The sequence below is a fragment of the Oculina patagonica genome, chromosome 4, assembly GCF_052425735.1.
Source record: "Oculina patagonica isolate OP01 chromosome 4, crgOcupat, whole genome shotgun sequence".
Taxonomy (NCBI): Eukaryota; Metazoa; Cnidaria; class Anthozoa; order Scleractinia; family Oculinidae; genus Oculina; species Oculina patagonica.
In genome coordinates this window covers 32,311,389-32,317,503 of record NC_135761.1, presented here as the reverse complement: position 1 = coordinate 32,317,503, position 6,115 = coordinate 32,311,389, and the positions used below count along the sequence as shown (strand labels likewise).

Here is a 6,115-nt window from a genome sequence, read left to right as displayed (position 1 = left end):
ATTCACATTCATCCTCAAAATAAACATAAAGTTACCTCACTTGTTGTGCTTTGTTGTCCTTGTAGCACAAAACGGTAAATTTTAGCGATTGGGTGGGTTTTTGCAAGGCTGTCTACTGTACATAGTTTGTCAAGATAGAATCACTTTGAGATGTTGACTGCAATACTGCTAGTTTTCAGCAGGCGATGAGGTCGATTGTTTATGCATCACTATTTATGCACGTTGGTTCGCTGCTATTGGTGCATTTCAATCCTCATTATTATTCCGATTAACAGATGTTGTTCCCTCATAGGTCCAATGGCATAAATAACGACACGTTAACAATCTACCTCATCGCCTGATGATGACTAGCCTAGTCAAAACGTTGCGATCAACATCTCAAAGCGATTCTATCGTGAGACAAACTAATAAATGTTCATTCCTATCTTACGCCATGATGAACAATATTCACATCTTTAATGGCAATTTTCTTTGTGTTTCTTTCATTTGTTCATGTTAAGTTGGGATTTTATGAGTAACACCTAAGATGTAAGATGCTCATAAGGTGTATTATCTGATGCACTTGTTTTAACCATTGTTCTTGTATTATTGATATTTATGTCACTTGATTTACTCGACCAGAAGCCAATACTGTATTTTTTGGATATTCCGCTCTTTTTAGGAACTGGTCAAAGAGTACAGGGGGGTGGGCTATGACAAGCTGGGGGTGGGTCACTATTTTTCAACATGTCAAAAAGGGTGAGTCAGGAAAAATTATGAACTGCATTAGGGGTGGGTCATGTTAATTTATTCACCTATCACAACAAACGTTAGTTTAATCTCTTTTTTAATAATATATCCGTTTTTCCGCATTAATCCAACTTTATATGACAACAGGAATTCACATAATTTATTATATATTTTCTTTCCAATTATGTACAGTCTTTAAATCTGAAGAGGAGTCACAGGAAACTTTTTATAGTATAACATATAGAAGAAAGCTTAACTGTGTGTTCATAAACCTAAACATATATTAACATCTTTTTTAATATCTTCTTCTATTCATCTTTAGTCATCTTTACCATTACCATCACCCTCAGAAGCATTACCACCCTCCTCCTCCTAATTATCATCATCATCATCATCATCATTGGAATCCTCCACCGTACACTTTCCCCTCGCCTATCACCAACTTTTTTAAATGGCCAAAAGTAAAAGCAAATTTATTTAAATTGACTTACGTTTTTAGGCATCAGACTATTAGTGCATAAACAACAGATTGTATGCATTTGGCGGTGACCAGTTGAAACACGGTGGGCACAGAATGACTCAAAATCGCTCAAGTTCGCCATTCATTTTGCTCAGCGGTTACGCGCGGTATTGGTGCCTGATTTCAAAATGGCGGCTCTCTGTGTGGATGAAGTTCGTGAAATGGATGATATTCCAAAAGTTTTTTCCCGTAATAATAAGACTGGCTAAAGCTAAAAATGGGTTTTCTGTCCCCATTTGTGTCCTTTGCTAAAACTCAAAAGGCAGAAACAATTTCTTTCACTACATTACGGCCAGTTTAGCAGCTTTTTTCTCTCCTTTCTGGTGTAACAGAGCGTTTATTATGTTGTCAACAAATACCTCAAGCGGACTTTGACAGGAAAAAAAATCGGGCAGTAGAGTATCCGTCCTGGCATCCGAAAAGAAGAACTGGAATTTTCTTTACAAATTAAGTAAAGGCAAACTATCCCTAACTTTTCACTTTGGAGAGTATGTACTTAAGCTTATGCTGTGGACAACATGTTTTTTTATGAGTTGCAGTTGTGCATAACCCCTTATCATCACGGTGTTCACCAAATCTTGTGTAAATAGCGGCATTTTGTTCGCACGGTTTTACTTTGTAGTGTTTTTCTGCAAACAAATAAATAATTACAAGTAAGAAGTGGGTAGTTTAGCTGAGATGACAATTATTAAAGTTATGAAAATACCATACTGTTTTGACAACTGTGGGCGTGAGGGGTCTCCCTAATGAAGGGGTCAAGAATGCTTGTCAGTTAAACAACATATATACCATAGTCAGAGAAATGAAAGCTCTGCCTTTAAATTCTAAAACGTTGGCTAGAATAATTCTAACCATAGTTATTGCAGTATCCCTAACAAATACCAAAATCTAAAAATATTTACACCCACCTTTAGGGGTTAACAACATCAGAATAAAGAATTGTTTTGTATCTTTTTAATGTTTTTAGGGGGCTTTTGAGAACCTGGCTTAAGCCTTCAGAAGCACTTCGTAACAGACATTGTGGATGGGTATAACAAAATAGTCATACCCCATTTCCCCATAATTATAAATAATCAATACAAGACAAGATAAAATTCAATTTTTTATAATGTTAACCATTTTTCTTCAAGTGCTGAAACAGCTTTCAAACTTAAATATTATCTTTCGCATACATCAATATGTTGTTGAGAAATATATATATACATATATAACAAGCTCAAAACATCTGACCTGTGTTCACATTCACTGTATGTAAATACTAAGCAATGGACCACTTGGCTAGGACACAGACTTTCCTTTTTTTACCATAAGAAATACTAAGCAAAAATTGAAGAATAGCCAAGATTTCAAAAAATCAAAAAAATAAATAGAGCCAAAAATGTCTGACCGGTCTTCAACAGAGTACCCATTCACTGTAGTTTGATGCTAATAAATTATGCTAACTTAAAAAAAGGGGAAAGAGCTGTTGTGTTAATAAATATATTGAGCTTAAATGACTGACATGTGATCAACTGTATTAATACACAACCTCTGTATTCTAGAATGCTAAGTTGTTTAGTTGTTATAAAATAAATCAAAGTTAAAAAGACATAAAAAACAGCTATAGTAAATTACAAATAGAGCTGTTGCATTTATATCTTAAGCAAATGACTGACACGTGTTCAACAGTAGACACTGCATTCAATGTATTCTGTTATTAATTAAATTCTGCTCAGTTAAAAATATTTACAAAATATATATTCAATCAGCTTAATTTTTTTTAATAGAGCTGTTGCCTCACTAAATATGAAATCTACAGTACACACATCAACTGTATTCTATAATGCTAAGCTAAAAATATATTCAAAGTACATCAACAATTAAAAATAAAGTTGATGTCTTAATAATATCTTGAGCTAAGCTAAGATTAAAATAATACAACTGTCTTAATAAATATCCTGAGCTAGGCTAAGATCCAAAAAGAACTTCTGTCTTAATAAATATCTTGAGCTTATTCAGCTAAGATTCAAATAGAGCTTCTGTCTAAACTAATATCTTGAGCTTATTAAGCTAAGATGCAAATAGAGCTGCTGTCTCATTAACTATTTTGAGTTTAATATTAAGCTAAGATTCAACAGCCCCATTCCTGAGCCAAAAATATATGACCTTAAACCATACACATTCACTGTAATCTATTTATGTGCTAAATGATTACCGGTAACAGCTTATATTTTTAACACAGCTGTTGTCTAATAAACCAAACCAAAAATATCTGATATGTTGACAGCTTACACATTCACTATGTTGCTGTTAAAAAATACTTGCTCACTTGAAAGATAAGTGATGAGCCTCTTTATGGGTATTTCTGAAGAAATCAAAGATCTCAAGATTGAAGCGAAGAGCTGAATTTGACCAAAATTTGCTTGATCAAATTGAAAACTCTGATATGAAACCATCAAAGCTTGTAAACACTACAGAAAATATTTGCAATTTCTGAATTTTGGCATTTGACCACATTTCACGAGAAAAGCAAAGGGAAATATCATGGGTACCCATAGAGTGGCTCGTCAGTTAAATTATTTTAAAAAAATATGCGGTTGCATGCTGTTTATATAAATAACAAGCTTCCAGTAGATGTGAGCCTGGCTTGGTTCCCCAGTCAATTCCTAGATGCAGAAAAGTAAAAAAAGTAAGAATCAAAATGGCACATTTCTAATGTAGTGGGGTTAATCATATATCATCATAATGATATGACAAACAATATGACAATCTATTGTTATTGATTGCCAACAGAAATCTTAACAATCAGTCTATGCCTGTTATTGACAATGATTTATGGAATTTTGATTAACACAACTGAATAATCTTTTGGTCCCTTTTGATATACTTAATAGTGAATATACGAAAGACATATATGTGAACTGTGGATAATGATGAAATAAATGATGTGATTCTCAGTGTGTGAGCAATTTAAGCAATTGCATTTTTTTAGCCTGCTGGAAAGAAATTTCAAGGTTACTACAGTACTATAACCTTTATTGATTATTCATAAACAGTAGTTTACGGTATCGTGTGTGTACTGTTGTACTTGTGCTTATAAAAACAAAATTTCATAAACACAGCAAACAAGATATATTTTAAAAATATATTCACTATAACATGGCTGTGCGAAGATACAAAATTTCGTTTTGATCAGTGCTGAAAAATATTTCATGAATTAATTAGAGAAGCGAACAAGTGGAATATTTTTCAACACTCAACTCAAAGAGAAATTTCATGTCTCTAAGCAGCCAAGTAATATTCTTTTTATTATATAAACTCGGAAAAGAGCGATTTATTATGTAACCATAGTAACGGTTATCTCCGCATGTTCACGTGTGAAGATATCAATTTTTTGCGCGAAAGCTCACCTGGTATTTCACTGGTGTTTATATAGTAAATAGACATTAGATTGAGCTTACCTGATAAACAAAATCAAGTTAAATTGTAGAAAAGTACTGCCTTTGAACTTTGGATACTTCTCGTGTCATTTTCTCACTAGCAGAAACACCCAGAAAGCTGGAGGTAGGTAAACGCCAGGCCAGTTGGTCTCTAGAACAGTTGATATCTGTTCGAAGGTAATCGCAAAATTACACCGTTAAACACGAGTAACCCTGAAGGCGCACGCTTCTTTCTTAAAAAACTAAAAACATACGATCGAAATTTAACCTACTCTTAATGCTATGATGGCAAAATCAAAAGGTTTGAGCAAAAACTGACGGAAATTAATGGAGCCGAAAAAAGGCACTTTTCATTTCAGAAGCACTGGAAAACGAAGCGGCTAAAATATCAAAGCCGTGATGTCTACAAAAACAGAGAAACCTACCTTTATTTGGTACCAAATAAAAGTTCCTCCGACTTCAAAGATGGCTTCCTTGCATTGAGTTTCCGACCTCATAGGGCCCTCTGGGAAGGGTTAAAAAACGTCATTTCCTGCTCCGCTAAATTCGTACCCAGTCTGCCGAAAATAGACCTCGTCCAATATGGCGATTTGTCACACGAATGGCGAGCGATTTTGAGCTATTCTGTGCCCACCGTGAAATGGCTAACGGGAATGATCATTTTAGTCTAGTCGGAAGGTGGGGTTCCCATGCACCCATATGATGTATTTTTCTAACTTGCATTTTTGTAATCCTCAGGACGTGTTGTAAACGAATTTGTATGTTCCTATCTCCAAATGTTGTCCCAAAGCCTCGTTTTCGGGGCCCACATGGCGGCCATCTTGGCGGCCATCTTGGAGTTTTGACGAAGTTCTACAACCGACAATCACTTTTGAACTGGACATCAAAATAGGCAGAATAGGCCTTTATTTCAGTTTATTTTGCTATAAAAAATATATCGAGAGCTTCTCGTCTCCATATATCGTCTCCAGGCCTTGTTTTAGTAGCCTTCATGGCGGCCATTTTGTCGGCCATCTTGGATTTTTGAAAAAAGCCTTTAATCGACAATTGCTTTTAAACTAGACATCAAACAGAGCATTTTTTCTACGAAGAATAAATTGAGAATGTTATTTTCATAGGACTGGAAAAACAAAAAGAAAAACAACCCAATTTCCGTTTATTTTGCTATATTAAAGGAATAAATTTAGAGCTGCAATAGATATGTTTTATATATGGCTGTAGTGACGGCTTTAATGTTTTTGGCAGAATAGGGCCTTAGCACATGCCTTTCACTAAAACACAACTCCATGCAATGCAAGCCAGAAATCCCAAATCCCAATTAAAGGCTAACTGCAAGCTATCTAAACTAACTGTAGGCTAACCAGAGTACCATTTAGGCTAACCGAGGTTCTATTTAGGCTAACCAATGTACTATTTAGGCTAACCAAAATGGCTCGCAGATTATCCG

The 6,115-nt window shown here is 34.8% G+C and overlaps 1 long non-coding RNA gene across 1 annotated transcript; it reads right to left on the bottom strand.

Moving 5' to 3' along the window:
- Positions 1–2,655: 2,655 nt before the first annotated feature.
- LOC144652352 (uncharacterized) lies at positions 2,656–5,158 on the bottom strand. The gene is made up of 3 exons (XR_013570496.1): positions 5,094–5,158; positions 4,690–4,835; positions 2,656–3,894 (listed from the first exon to the last, which is right to left on the bottom strand). It is a non-coding gene; the product is annotated as an uncharacterized LOC144652352 (long non-coding RNA).
- Between the last annotated feature and the right edge of the window lie 957 nt (positions 5,159–6,115).